This window comes from Agelaius phoeniceus, chromosome 10, assembly GCF_051311805.1.
Source record: "Agelaius phoeniceus isolate bAgePho1 chromosome 10, bAgePho1.hap1, whole genome shotgun sequence".
Taxonomy (NCBI): domain Eukaryota; kingdom Metazoa; phylum Chordata; class Aves; order Passeriformes; family Icteridae; genus Agelaius; species Agelaius phoeniceus.
This window is the reverse complement of record NC_135274.1, coordinates 19,488,355-19,503,917: the sequence shown is the minus strand read 5'-3', so window position 1 is coordinate 19,503,917 and position 15,563 is coordinate 19,488,355. Positions and strand designations below refer to the sequence as shown.

Genomic DNA, 15,563 nt, shown 5'->3' with positions numbered 1-15,563 from the left:
TAATTACAGAAGAGCGGGGATTGCCCATCATTCAGACTTTGTGTACAAATTTCTAACACAAAATAGATTGAATAATTCAGTCACAACATTCTCCACCATAGCATGTGTTCAGATAAGTGTCTTAAAAGAGGACTCCTTAAGGGAAAGGAAATTGCACTAAACTATTATTTTGCTTGGTGGCATTTCATTGCCAGCATCAGTAAGCACAGCTGAACATCTATACTAAGAGATGTTGGATACTTTAAATGTGTGATTGTACCTCACCCCTTTGGATGTAAATCTGAACTGTCTGAGAGCATTTTGTTGTGAATTGGTTTTTTCAAACACATTTTTTATAGGAAGAGTTTTTAGATCTAAAACTGTTTATTCCTCCTATATGTGTGCCATTCATGTTGAAAGTATGATTTTTTTTCCAATCAAAATTTTCTTGGGATCAACTTCCATCAACTGCAAAAGCAATGGAAAGTTAATGGCCTTTAATTCTGTCCAAGATGCATAATTTATAGTAAAATCAAGAAATAGAATAAGATGATGACCATTGCACCTGCAGTAGATTAGTTACAATGTGGAATAATGCGTCTCATCAGCTCTTTTCTTCTGGAAAGTGGTGTTTTATCTTGGCTTAAAGCTAAACCCTGCCCTCTCCTTGTAACTCACCCTTGTGCATCTTCATGTAAGGGCAGAATTTGTACAAATTTGAGCTCTTCTCACAGTTCAGTACAAACCATTCTGTTTTTCCTAAGGGAGAGAGATATACAGGAGTAGTGCAGGTCAGGGTTGTGGTGAGCCACATAAGGAAGCCTGTGCAGTACCTGATTTAAGTGTAAGATTCTCACAGGGTTTTCAGAGAGGAAGAAAAATGGTGTGGTTGGCCATGGTGTTTTTCAAAGGACTCTGCATTAAGATTCTGGAGACAGGTTTGAGTTCACCTGGTCCTTTGCCTTGTGCTTGCCTGATCAGAGAGGGAAGGCCCCATGGCCATGGAGGAGAGAATGTTGCAGTAAATAATCAGAAAATCAGTTTTGGCAGCCTACTCAGTGAAAAGGAATGAAGAAGCGGAGGTGGCAGGAGGTTTTTTAGGCCTTTCAAGAAAGGTGGTGGTTTGCTCCAGCAGCAAAACACACAGCTGAAACAAGGAGAAACCCAGTGTGGAAAAAGCCTGTTGGGTACTTGTCTTTGCACAACAACTTCTTCATCAAGAAAACAGCTTAAACACAATGAGTTGTGCAATAAAACTCCAGTTTGCTGGCAGCGCCCTCACCTGTCTCCTCAAAACATCTGAGACACTGGTCTGGGTGCAGATTTAAAATAAAGGTGACTGAAGGTTGTCAGCAGACTGAAATCAGAAAAATGTGGTGACCAGGCACAGAAGGATGTACTCATGTGCTTTAGAAGCATGGGGCCTGCATCTCCCACAGGGAGAAAGAATTGGACCATAAAAAGCATTTTTCTGAGTCAGATTAGACCTGCAGACCACTAGCTGGACCCAACAGCTAAATAAATACCTCTGTAGGAAAATTTTCAATTCAGAGACATTTTAAAATGAAAATATAAAATGTTTCTCTTCAGGCTATGTCAGGGTGTTTAGGGAGGACCAAAGGAGACAAAAAATAAGAAATCTGTGATATCAAAACTGAGTATTTTTTTACCAAAAGAAGGGGTTTTTACAAAAAAAAAAAAAAAAAAAAAAAAAGAAAAACTCTTACTTGAACTGTAAGAACCAGTAAAATGAAATGTATTCATGTGAAGACCTTTATTTTCAACAAACAAAACCTGTATGCTGTGAGAACACTCACTAGGCTGATTCTCTTGTTATAAAAATATGAAATGCCCAACATACCCAAGAAACTCAAGAAAAGACCCAATCTCTCAAGAGCTCCAAATCCAGACAGGAAGAAGGTAAAGCCACCTTGAGGAGCCTGGGCACTTCTCTAATATCAGTGACTGACTGAAAAGCATCCCCAACCTTACAGTGATGATCAGCAGGGGCAAACTCTCCAGCTGGTGTGAAACTTCATCTCCTTGAGACCTGCCATAACTTGGACAGTTCTATTTGGGTGCTGGCACTGAGAAGTCATGGTCCAGATCAGGGGCTACTGTGCTAGACACTGTATAAAGATACCACAAAAAGGCATGTGGCAGCAATGCCACACAGTTGTGGGATTTCTTTTTGTTTTAATTGGAAAAAAACTCAGCCCTGCAGTTATCTGATGCTCTAGGTCTATGTACAAAGCACATTTAAAAATACAATAGGCATTCAAATGGGAACATTATTAATTAAAAGCCTCCACGTACTGTACAAATGAAACATTCTTCTCTCTACCTACTCAAGTCATTCATTCAGAAAAATCCTGGGAAAATAGTTAGGCTTTGCAATGTGCCCCATAGGTCAATGTATTCAGACTCCCAACAGACCAAGTGGAAGGAGTGAGTTCCAGAACAGCAAAATCTTCACTGCCAACTCCCTCTCAAAGGGAGCACATTCAGAAATGTGCACACTCACAGGAAAATGGCTCTAGCTCTTTACCCAGCTCCAGTTTTAAATGAGTCCTTTAATATATGTATGTCCAAGCAAGGAAGAGGTGCTGACCTATGTTCCTGCCTGGAGCACAGCAGTGGGAAGGACTTTGAAGCCCTGTAGGGTTTCAGACCCACAGCTTGCCTGCCTTAGTTTTTTTTCTACTGTGTATGTCCTAAAGGGATCAATTTATACTATATATTTATATTTATACCACAACAACCCCTTTTCTCTATGTCCAGCTACACCATGTCCCTTTTATTTAATAACAGAGGTGTCCTTGAGAGCCAAACTGTCCCTGGGCAACCCAGTGACAGGATGTTCCAGAGCATATCCGTAAGTGCTGGTCTCACAACTGTTTACTTTTATGAAAGTCCCATATCAAAAGTCCTTTTTTAGTATAAGGATGGGTCAAAGTCTGTCTGCTGAAGCCAGAGCCAAATTTGCCTCATGCTTTAAAGTTTGGTGTTGTATTTCAGATCCATCCCCTAAATCAGACTGGCTTTCAGTGTTCAGATCAGAACAATCCCTATCTTATTTGCTTGCTGGCTGCAAAACAGTAGGAAGATTGTCAATACTCTGCCCAGGCTCTAATTAAAAATCCAAACTCAAATTTAATATTTCAAACATTATTTAAAATATATTAAGATAGTCAGTCTATTGCTGCTGCTCATTACTCTGTTGAAACCTAATATTAGTAACAGCATGTACAGAGGACCTGGAGCATGAATTAATAATGAGGTGCTTGTGCTGGAAAACATGCAAGTGCCTGGTTCCCCAAGCTGGCAGGGACTGCTTTGCTCTTCTCTGCACACTGATCAAGTCATCTGCTCACCAAAATCATTGGGAAGGAAAGTATTTCTGATTACTTTGCTTCCTCTGATGGCCATTCCCCAAAAAATTTTCCCAAAGATGACAGGCCATCAGAAATTGAGGGGGCCACACTGGGGCAAACCCTTTAGCCCAAAGGCACTGTGCTGTGGATCAAAGAGCAGTGCTGGTACTTGAGTGTCACCCTCCAGTGGGGGAGCACCCCCGTGCCCTCTGCCTGCCCTTCCCTGCTGCATGAAGTCTCTTCTTGAGGCTTTTGAGATGAGGTTTAATCCCTCTATCTCCTTGTCCTAACAGAAAATAAATCTGGATGAGAACAGAGAGAAAGAGCACATCGCTTGTTAGTGCTCCTGGCCCAGAGTGAAGGTATTGGAGGTGTTTGCAGGTTTTTGGTAGATTAGAGCAAGGACTTAGCGGGTCAGTGTGCCAGAATCAGGAAAGATGTGCAAGCTAGAAAATATCGGCACCACTTGTAGCATGCAATGCATATACATTTATATATATGTGTGTGTCTAAAATATATGCACAGAAAAAGTATTATAGTCATGTAAGCTGCATTTTAGCCATGTAGTGATGTAATATAGAGATTAGGTGTATTTATTTGTACATACATTCCCTTCTTATGTATGCCTTACAGGAAGCTGGCTTTCACCTGTCCTACCAGTGCCCTGTGCTGGACTGCTCTGCCCATGCCCTTCTCTGCTGAGGGTGAGCCCAGAGACCTTTGTGCTTCCTCCGTACATGGACAAACATCTTCAGATTTGTAGAAAACAAACAACCATTGCTGAAGGTGTTTGTGCCCTGAATTTTAGCTGCACCCTGGTCTTATAAAGCCTTTTCCTTTCAGATGAATGTACTGTTAACCATAGTGCAGCACTCAGTTCTGTACCTACTGCCTTGTTCTCACCCTGTAAATTAAAAGGCGTGAAGGAGAAGAAAATTTGCCAGAGTGAATGAGAGAAATGATTACATAATTTTGTGTAATTTTTGATGCAGGAAACAATTTTCTCAGCACACCTGTTGAGGGGAGAAACAAGGCTCCTTCAACCATTAATCTGTGGGACCTCAGAGCTCAGCCTGAAAGCAAAGGCGAAACGAAATACGAAAATTGCAGTGCAGCAGAAGAGGAGTCAGCTATCTGCGGGCCTCTGCTGAAATCCCATCTTTCGGGTAGGGTTTCTTGTGCATTTTCGTGTTTTGGTCACCTGACAGCAGCTCTCTGGCCTAATTGGTTTCCTAGTTAACAGACTAAGTAATGATGTAACCAGAGTGTGTGGGAACCAGACCTGTGTGACAGATACAAGTTTTCCCAGCCACACTAATTTTGCCTGCTTACCTGGTTCTGCTGCTGGTTATCTGGAAACTTGAACTACTTAAAGGATATAATGAGCCCAGCAAAGGTTGAGACACAGCTTAGTCATTTAACATAAAATTATCCCCTGCTGCAAAACCTATTAACTTGTGAAGTCCAATTATTTCTGTTACTAAACAACACTGTGTTTTAAGAGATACGGCTGTGTCCACAGCTTTTATTTACTTTTTCTGTGGTTGGATGAAGTGAAAATTAGTTGCCTTTAGCCTAAAGGAGCAGATCAGCTCTGTTCAATTACAAGCCTGTCTCAATAACCACTTTCTACTCTTGACTGTCTGCTGTCCCCAGGCACACTCCCACCGTGTTGCTCATTTGTGCTTTTGATTTCTGTAGCTGAACATTGTTGCTATTGCCTGTATGACAATACAAGGGTTTCAGAAAGGCTCCAGCTAAGATCTAGGTCTTGCTGAACTGGGCACTATGTAAGCATTTAATGAGAAAGTCCTCTAAATGCAAAGTGGTTACATCCCAAACATAACTGACAGAGGTGGTGGTGGTTGACAGGAAAGTTTTGCAGCCTCGGAGCTGAACCTCTGAAACAGTAATTAAAAAAAAAATCATCAGGAGAAACAGCCTCATGTAAAATAATCAAATTGGGAAAGGAAGGTGAGAGAGAAAGAGAGAGCCTGGCACAGAGGATGCCTGACCAGCTTCTTTCTCCACATGGCAGACAAAGAATGAAGGTCTCTAGATTTCTCTCTGCTGTAACATAAAATCCCAGTAAGCACATATAGCTTATAATGGGCAAAGGAGCAGCTTGAGCTGGGAATCTGTCTGGCACTTGTCATTTCTGTGGTCTCCACAGGCTGTTCCCTTGCATGTCTCTCTGCACAGCAGTTAAATATTTTCTTACAAGTTGAGGCACCCAGACTGCTGGATGGGCTACAGAGCCTGGGGCAAACTTTGCCATGACCCTGGTGGTTATTGTTCTGCAGCAAAGTGCAGCTAGTATGGCTGTGTCTGATATTTTTAAAAAGAGAGGAAAAAAGTTTTATGTTTGTTAGTGAGCATCTGGCTGTTCTTTCACTTTGCACTCACGCACACATTTGATAAATGGAAGTAACTGAGAGCAGAAGCAAGACAGTGGACTTTAAAGGTGATGTGAAACTGGCTTATGTTTGTCTTGAAAATAGGACTCTTAAATGTGATGACAGAAATCATGAAAGTAGCAGGGCTTTGCATACATTGATGCAGTTAATCCAGCCAGTAAAGGTAATGTTAAAAAAAGGACACCCCACAGTGTTTCAGTATCTTTCCATGCAAAGTTTATACGATGCCTAACACATATGCAATGGATCTGAGGCCTGACATTTATTTAAACTCTTTGGGAGCAATATCAAACATTAATGGGGATTAGTGTTAGAACTGGTGTAAACATAGCAAACAATCTGCTGTAAGTGTGTGCTCACATTTCCATATGTTATGTAGGTAAGCAGAGCCACCGCAGAGGAAAGAAACCTGGAGATGCAGTTCTCAGCTAACTGCCTCCAGGATCAGTAGAGGCAGTCACTAGCAGGGCACAGCTATCTCATGATATCACTATCTACACACTCATAAAATGCTGTCTGGAGCTGCAATTTAGTTTTGAAAAAGGTAAGAAAGATTTAAAGAGATGCAATTCCATTGTGCAAAGCCACTAAAAAACAGATTAAAATGATTTAGTACTTCCAGGTGCACTGTAATTCTTGGCAGGAAAAGCTAATTCCAGGTGTCTAACTTAAAAAAAAATTAAAAAAAAAATCCAACCCTCTTGTCAAACCTGGATAAAAACATCAAGTTAGAAAAACAGAAGCTAAACTAGGAACAAAGTCCAAAGTACAACTGTAGAAAGAGCCTCTCCATTGAAGAAATTATTGCATATAAGTGAATCTCCCTATTACTTGAGTAAACATAGCTTGATTCTGGGCAATATTTCAAAAGAGATAAAGCTTTGGCATGCATGAGCACATAGAAAGATGACATGTTCACAGTGGGAGGTATGAGGTGGGGTTTCCAGTAGTGCCAACATTTATCTCACACATACATACTTAGGGCCAGATCCAAAGCTGCTGAAGTAAGGAGCAAATCTTTCCACTGTCTTCAGCTGGTTTTGTATTCTACACTCACTCTCGCTAGGAGAAAAGGGAGGAGGAAATACATTTGTTTCCTTGTTTTCAGCCAAATTGTTTACACATTTTTCCTTCTCCTTTTAAGCCTGGGGAACTCTTGTTGTTAACTTCCTCAGGGGCAGGTCCTTAATCAATAGATGAAAATATAAACTGTACCACAAGGTGGAAAATACTATCATACCAGCTAAAGTTATTTGCTTCAGCAGCACATGTGGTAAGGGATATTTTTATTCCATAATAGAATACACATTGATTCATTTGGCACTTTTTTTTTAAAGAGTTTTTATTTATATGATGTGTTTATGGACAAATATGCATTGAATGCTTTTTAAGTCCTATTATGGTTTGGTTTTATTTCCACATGTTCAGATGAAATGACCATTACTGGGCCTAGAAACCTGCTGCACTAATGGAAGTTCTTAGACTTGGTGCCAGTTTTATATCCTGCAGGGGTAGTTGCCACTATATTAATATCCTGCAGGTCAAGTTATTTTTAAAAAACCCTCAACATATTTTGCAGGCTCTATGCAATTCAATATAGCGTCACCCTTAGTATGTGCCAGTTTTGCATCTGAATTGAGAGCCAGGGATCAGACCTCCAAGTGCCAGATCAGACCTCCAAGTAAGTAGGTTTTGCAGAAATCCACGGCCTCACAGAAGGAAAATGGACATGGCAACCTTGTCTCCCCAAGGTCTGTGTGAAAATTCTTTAAGGATCATCATTCTCTCTCTGAAAGAGTAAGAATTGTTGGGAAAACTGGGCTCTCTGCTGCTATGATCAGGGGCCAGGTGCTTGCTGCTGCACTCAGCTGCTTTTGCTCCAGTGAATAAATGATTTTTCCTATGCTGTAACCTCAATTTAACAGAAAGGGGGTAGAGAAAGCCAATCCTTTCTCAGTCACTCCCTGACTTTGAGCACTGCTGTCAGCCGTGGGAGCCCAGGCAGGGTCGTGCCCGTGCTGGCACATTGGCATTTCCCTGAGCTGAGAGTGACACACAGGAATTATGGAAACCTTTCTGCCTTTGCCTTGGCACTGCTGGGCTGGGTGGCCCTTTCTTGTGGCAGAGGAGCAGCAAGGTGTGACTGTGCACAGGGCCAGGCAATTAACAGCCCAGCTGTGATTGCACAGGGATTTCTGGGGCCTCTCCTGTTCCCACACAGAATTATGTGCAGGGAGGAGAGGGGAGGGTACTTTTCATTTCATTTCTCCTCTCGCTGCTGAGATTGCACTAAGTCAGTACAGAGATCCTTATCTCAAAGCAGAAGGGAAAGTGAAATGTCCAGTTTTGTCACTGTTTGAGTGCTCTGATCTCTAGCTCAGAAGGCCCTGATTTTATTGCCATGGCATTGCTGTCAATTAGAAGTGGTGGTTCTGTCCAGACTCCAGCATTAGGGCAGACAGGGTCCAAAGTGGAGTTAAAGGTGTATCAAACTTAGCATAAAACTGCTTTGGGTTTGTGACATTGTGATAAACCTGTTTTCCGTTGAAAAACACCGAGGAGAGTTATAATTCTTAACTATCATTACAGACTCCCCAGACTATTAAGGCTGCATAAATATTAAAAGCTTGTTATTTACATTAGAACCATTATCTTTATAGATATCGGTGCTTGTAAAATGACTCATAATGCATAATTCATTCAACCAATTCTGCCCTTTTCTCTGTTTATTATTCATCTGCAAATAGACTTTGATTTTTACAAATTTGTTCATTATTCATATTATTCCAGGCTCTCTGCACATATTTTAGTGGTCTCCTTTGCTCGACACCTATTGTCTCCTACCCTATTTTTATCAATTTGCTTCTGTTGTTACTTGCAGAGCGTAATTGAACATTTGATAACAGACCTGAAACTCCCCCTGACTTTAATGAAGATTTACAGAATAGCTCTGGGGGTTCATGATGATGCTTCTGCCTCTGCCATGCAGCCCCTGACAGGACACAGCCTGCAGTCATTCATACAGCAGGCTCTGCCTTTTATTCCCACTTGCTGGAAATACAATAATCCAGAGAGTTCTGCATATGTGGCCAGGTTCTAAAGTCTGGGAAATTAACTTGTGTGTTTATGTACAAAGCAAGCATAGCAAGGCAGATTTTCCTGCACCACAGCCCGGTGTGGTTCAGGGAGAGAGAACCAGAATGGGATTTCAGATACCAGGTTCAGGTCTCCAGCCAACCCTTTCCATGCAGAGTTGCCTCTCCATGTGCCTCAGTTTTCTCTTCTGTAGATTGGTATCAGTGTTGCTTGAGAAAGATCTTGCTTTGCAGAGACCAGAAGGAGTAAAAAATGCTCCTGGCATCTAACTTTAGGCACAGTTATTAACTTGCTTCCCCTGAGCTTCCTGAAAAATGTTGTGAGAAGTTTCTCCACTGATTTCTGTTCTTGGGGCTGCTGTTCAGAAACATCTCCAAGCTGATCCCTCACTACCTCTTGGAGGATCTGGATAAACTTCATAAATTTCATAGCTTGGGTGAAATGCCTGAAGAAATACTGCCAGGCTTCTAGAAACAGAAGGTAGTTCAGGAAATAGAGTATAATGTGTTTGTCTCCCATCCAAATACTTTGATCTGTAAGATAAGAATCGTTAACAAATAACAAAAAGTTCTCTTTGTTTTCAATTCAGTTTGTCACTATTCATCATTAGTTTATTTTGGATGCACTTCTGAGAAGTTGCTACCTGCACTATGAGGAAAAAGAAATCAACACCGTGCAGTAAAAAAATTAATTTGATAGTGAGGAACTAATTTGTTATCTGAGTCTACAAATAAAATATTTTAACAATCACAATAATTAAAATTGTTTAAAATTATTTTTAGAAAAAAGTGCACACTTGGACTTTTTTATGATTTCAGAGTGAAGTTCCAGGACAAAGGAGTCAAAATGAAGTTGGTTTTGTTTAAGTTTAGATTGAAATACAGGTTTTAGTTTAGTTAGCAAAAAAGACTTTTAAATTTTTTCTTATGATTGCTTTCTCTATTACAGACTAGTCCCAGTATCTTTTATTTTACTGGAAGGAAATGAAGAGAAATTATACTTAGAAATACTGAAAGCTTGGAAATGAAAAAAAAAAGAACATTAAATTGGACTCAGAATCTTCTCCTTTCTTCTAGTTCTTCAGCCAGAAAAATATGACAAATGGCCCTGAATGAAATTGTCCTCTTAATTTCTAGTATTTCTTCTCTTAAACATTTAAAATGGTTTTTTTGTCCACTTGTGTTCTTCATGTTCTCTGTTTTCTTTTCTTTTCTTTTTCCCCAATGCAACGTCCTTGCCCCTTGGACTGATGTGGTTTGGAGATAAAGTTTAGACTTGTGGAGATCAGAACCCGAAGTCCACCCAAGCACTGGAGGAGCAGCAGCACTTCAGTGCATTGCAGTGCCTGCCCTCGCAGTTCTAATCTGATTTTAGACCATCCATGATCTCAGTCCACCACACTCAGCAGAAATTCTATTATTCTCTTCATGCCTTTCTCAAATTCAACTGATAATGATTTATGAAAAGAACCAGAGTCCATGGACTGTAACAGCCTCCAATCCTGGTCTCCTGATGAGCAGTGGAAGCATGAAAAGTGGAAAACTACAGTAGTGCTCATTTCCACCAGTCCTCATGTACCTTCCTGTTTCTTCTCTCCTTATACCATGAGTCATCCAACATTTGATGCCTGGGGATTCCATATGTAATTTTGTTTCCCAGTCACTTTTGTCCCTTCCTCATGCAATGCATTCACATAAGCCCTGAGAGAACACAGCAGCCCCGGCCAAAATGGCTCAGCTTCCTTCCCAGGGTGTCAGAGAGCCAGGAAGAAAGGTTTGTTCAAGGTCTTGGCTCCCTCTCCTGGCTGGCTCTGCAGCAATTTTACATGAGATTTTAGCCCTTCAAAAAATTGTTGTTTGCTTACTGCCAATGCATACTTGGAACAGGAGAGAAGAGCACTCTTGTGATGAGATTCTAGTTTAAAAAAAAATAAAATTAGAAAGCTGGAAGCTAATCTCACTAAAAATATGTTAAGTAAAATCATCATGTTTTTTATATAGACTATTTGAAAATGTTTTATTCCTGCCAAGATTTCTTGAATACTACATATATAAGAAAAATGTTTTTAAAAAAATTTTCTCTGTTTTTCTGGATTACCTATATTTTCCTTCTGACCTCCAGGCTCTAGACTTCTACTTAATAAATGTCCCAATACAGGCTGTGTGTTATCCTTAAGCAGTGGTAGCATTCCCCCTACCTGCTAATTGCTTTATTTGTCCTTACTGCTTCCGTTCCCTCATCAACAAAGGCTTTAGCATAAAGGGCAATGAGGTAGAACATGACAAGGAGAGTGGGAGCCAGAAGAGTGAATACTTCTGTAATTACACAGTAGCCTGGAGTAGCTCTTCTCAAATCAATTATGTAGCCTGGATTGCCCAAAACTCTGAGGACAGAGCCCTTGTTTTAATTTGCCTATGGAGCTATGTGCTCCAGTAATGGGCAAAATTCTTCCCTTGTTACCAGCTGCCTTTTATAGGAATCCACATAATTCCTTCCTTATTTATTTTTCCTTAATTACTTTATTAATAGTACATTGTATTTAGCTCAGCTACAAACCAATCATTGCAAATTGCTTCACAAACATTACCAAATGAATTTTTACCTTGTCTTGTTGAAAAGGTAGGGCCATGTCCATTTTTCAACAGGGAAAACTGAGGCAAAAGATTGTAATAGAAAGTGATTAGAAAAAGCAAATGGAAAATCATCCATAAGATCATGACAAACTGTAGTTGTAAAGCAAATTGTCAAATAACCCAAGAATGTAACTCAGCAATCAAAACATTTATCCCAAACTCTATGCTTGCTGTGAGGTCCTCAGATTTATCCTTCTTGGGACTTTATAGCAGGCATAAACCAAGCTGGTATAAAAGCAAAGTATTGCCAGTGGCAAGAAGATTTCAGTAGTTTTGTAGACTTATTTTTGCTGTTACTGAAGAGTTTCCTAAACAGAGTGCTGGGCATAACAGGGACAGTATGGGATTAAGGAGAATGAGCATCTTGTCTGTCAGCTGATTTCACAACTCCATGCAGGTCTCATCTTCCAAAGACTCCAGCTTGTTGTTCCAGAAGTCAGTGTCAGAACTTCCTTGGGATCAGTGACTGGGACTGGGCCCACATGATGGTCATTGCTTCCATGTGTTTCTCATCTCTTCCTTTCTTGTGGAGCTGTGTCCAAATGCTCTGAAAGTTTGGAACTAGGCAAAACTTTGCTTTGGATCCCTACTCCATAAATGAACTCCCAGTATATAATGAGCAGTCAGGGTCCTGGTTGTTTTATTTAAGCAATTGCTTCAGCAATGCCCTAACTTAGAGAAGGAAATTCTTTTGATGATACATTTAAAAGGCATTACAGCCACTGCCTGAAAGGAAAAGCTTCTATGAGGCAGAAGGGAGGCCAGTGAAGCTGTTCAGGTAACTGGTTCTTCAATAACAGCTGTGTGTGTGCAATAACAGAGGTGAAGGCATGAAGGGAAATTTTTGGCAAAATTTTGATTCATTAAAACTGAAAAAAATATTTCATATTTCACAGTTTGAAACTTTCTAGACATTTCTAATTAACTGCAAGTATATTTAGATTGAAAACATTTTCAGACTCAGCTAGAAAAGAGATGAACTCAATACCCATTCATGAAAAGTTTGTGATCATGTGTATTTGTCAGTGGAAAAGGTTTATCTGGAAAAAAATGTGTCTGGCTCTAGTTGTAACCTTATCTGCATAACCTGTAATAGAATAACTATAGCTATAGAAAGACTTTTGTTCTTTTTGGCACAGCTGATCAATTAGATGTGTAGGATGGAGTTACAAAAGCTCTTACAGTTTGCAGGAGTTGCTTTGCTTTTCATGGCTGTGCGAACAGCACGGTGCTAGAAATGATGTTACAAGGAGTGAGTGATATTTTGAAAACCCAGTTATTCTTTATGTCATGTAGCTAAAGCCCTCAATTGCCACTGGTTTCCCATAGGATTTTGATGCCACAGAAATGCACATGAAGGGTCAGTCCTTGCTTCAGTCTGTCTTGATGGCAGAAAATAAAGGCAACGTGTTATGACTGCTCACAGGGAGGCAAGGGTCAAGCTAATTTTTCTTCTGGTTTGGTTTGGGGTTTTGGGTGGGTTTTATTTTCAATCAGCTTTTTTAATTCATTTTTATTTTTGATGCACTCACCATCACTACATCATCTTTTCATTAGCAGCCCTCATTGGCCATAAGTAACTGCCCCAAAATCTCTGAGGAGTTCTCTGGGAGAGCTGGGAACTGAACCTTTCATATCTGTAATGACAGTCAATGCTCACTTCTAGATAGGGAATAGATGTAAACCTTCATTCAAAATCCATGTCAGGTTCAAAAACACCTTTTAAAAGACAGCTGACCTACTGTAGGATTACAGTTTCAGGTGAAGCAAGCCAGAGCCGGAGCAGGTCCTTACTGAATAACCTGCTGTGTGCAAGGTGAAAGCAGCACAATTTCAAGGCTGCATCCACTTAGAAAGTCCAAGGATCCATGGAGAGCAACTAATCGACAGGGAATGAACCAGTACATCTTGCAAGATTTTTCTCTAGTCAACTTGGGTGCCAGTAAAATTGTCTCAAGATGCAGGAATGAAAAGTTTAGTAATTTATTTTTGCAGAGAAGTCCAGTAGCTGGACTGTGCAGCCTTGTCAGGGCAGTGGCACATCCTGTGCCCGAGCATCCAGACACATCAAAAGGCAGCACCTTTTTTTTCTGTACCTCATTTAATTTTACTGGGAAAATCCAAATTTATTATCATCCTGATATTAATTTGCCGTGTTAGTCACTGCTGTAATGCCCAGACGGTCAAGAGAGCAGGGAATAATTGTCACTTGGAAGGAGACAGTATTACACAGATGGAAATCACCCCTTTAAGGATTTATAGGAAAACAATTGGTGCAGTATGGTGTCCAGCTACCTCCCCAACTTCTGCTAATGCATTTGTGAAGGCATTAACACATTAAAGTTTGAGCTTGGCTCCCCCTTATCTTAGAACAGCCACCAAATGGCATTCTTGCAGTATTAACTTTCTGTCACTTCCAGCTCAAGATGTGACCTAGAGTAAAAGGCTTCCTATCACCCCATCAGCTCCCTTAACTACTCTCTTTCAACGCATGTTAATTTTGTGTCTTCATTTCACAGGGCACAACTAGAAAAAAAATTAGAGGCTTGTAGTAATATTCTTCCAGTTAAAAGAAAACATTTGCATTGTCAAAGCTAATAAAGCTGACTTCTGAAGTTTCTGGAAACTTCAGAAGCACTCAGCCTTACCACACAGGCTGCATGTAGGTGCACTAAAAGTATTTTCTCGCTCCTAAATCACTACATTTGCTAAGTCACAAAGCAAAAATGAAACAGTTCTCTATTCCTTTAAACATTTGGCTCCTTTTTGTAGCCATGTGCCACATGCATGCTGATATAACATCCCCCATACTTTAAAGGCTGCCCCCCACCAAAACCAAGACTGATTTCTAGAACTTACAAACTCTTGCCATCCCCCAGCCTGTCCTAGGAGACAGGAGCTGTGTCAGGATGATCAGAGGCTCAGCAGCAGCTGGCAGCTGTGCCTGCACCACAGCTGGACAGGGAGATCTCCCCTTCCTGCTCCCCCAAGCCCACAGCAGAGAGCAGACAGCACCTCCACTGCTGCTGCAGGAAGGGAGTTACAAACTGCAGCCAAAGTGGCACATTTTACTTGATGTTTATATTGAAGGTCACTTTTTATGTGTCTAAACTCAAGAGCAGTAAATATGAGAAAAATGTTGATGAGAAATAATACGTGAATTCATTTTCTGTGTGGCCAGTGTGACCTGTGGAGATGCACATTTGGGTTTTTAGCTGATATGCACAACTTTTTTCCTTTGCCAGCACTAGCTTCGCTCCACCTCCGTGCTCTTACAACTACTTTTTCTCTGGGAGGTGGAAGGTTTGGTAGAGAGCAGCTGCAGCCAGTGGAGATTTCCCTCAGGTTATAGCTGGATCCAGAGGGCTCAAAAGATGAGGGGGAAAAAGGGGCTACAAGCAGCTCAAACACTCTGGGAAACAGCACCTTTATCACTGGGAAAGCAGAGAAAGCTGAGAAAACTAAGCCTTCCTTCATCCAAATCTTTTACCTTTGAGGGTTGGGGGATTTTTGGTGTTGTTTTGTTGGTTTTGGTTTTTTTTTTTAAGGGGGAAAAGGCTGAGGCTGGGGGGGATGGAGAGCAAAAATGCTGACCTTAATTAATGGAAGGCCCACTAGAGCTGAAGGAAAGAGTTTGGCTCTCAAGGCCTGGGCCTCCCCCTGAGCCTCTCCTGGGTGTAATGAGAGAGCTCAGCTTCATTACTGGCAGCTGAGGGGAAGGGTCACTGGGGCTGGATTTGCAGGGCCCTCATTGAGGGATCACTCCATGCTGAGAGAAGCTGGCCATGCTCTTGGACACCTGGTCATTAACATTGCTAATTAGCGGCCATTAATCAGGGCCCTGGGTTTTTTGTTGTGTGTCACCGGCTCAGAGGAACCAAGTGAATAAGAAGATTGTTTCATTACCTCCACAAGAGGTGGAATGAAAGCAGTTCCCATCAGCTCAAGATGAGCTGAATTAAGGGAAAGGTTAGACAACAATTTAAGATGAGCTGCCAAGGGGGAGCTGGGGGACCTGAGCTGTCCTCTGAGAGGAAAACCAGTCACCTATAATTAATGAAATC

General features: G+C 41.0%; 2 long non-coding RNA genes across 9 annotated transcripts in view; one reads left to right on the top strand and one right to left on the bottom strand.

Annotated features, from left to right (window-relative positions):
• LOC129124146 (uncharacterized) overlaps positions 1–15,563 on the top strand; it is a 130,192-nt gene that overhangs the window by 65,874 nt on the left and 48,755 nt on the right. For all 8 annotated transcript variants that reach the window (XR_013183673.1, XR_013183668.1, XR_013183671.1 and 5 more), the window contains 2 exons: positions 3,987–4,057; positions 4,346–4,519. This is a non-coding gene — a long non-coding RNA (uncharacterized LOC129124146). The remainder of the gene's footprint in view (positions 1–3,986; positions 4,058–4,345; positions 4,520–15,563) is intronic.
• The window catches only part of LOC143694893 (uncharacterized), a 34,028-nt gene that overhangs the window by 8,325 nt on the left and 10,140 nt on the right, over positions 1–15,563 (bottom strand). The window contains exon 2 of the long non-coding RNA XR_013183674.1: positions 11,469–11,517. This is a non-coding gene — a long non-coding RNA (uncharacterized LOC143694893). The remainder of the gene's footprint in view (positions 1–11,468; positions 11,518–15,563) is intronic.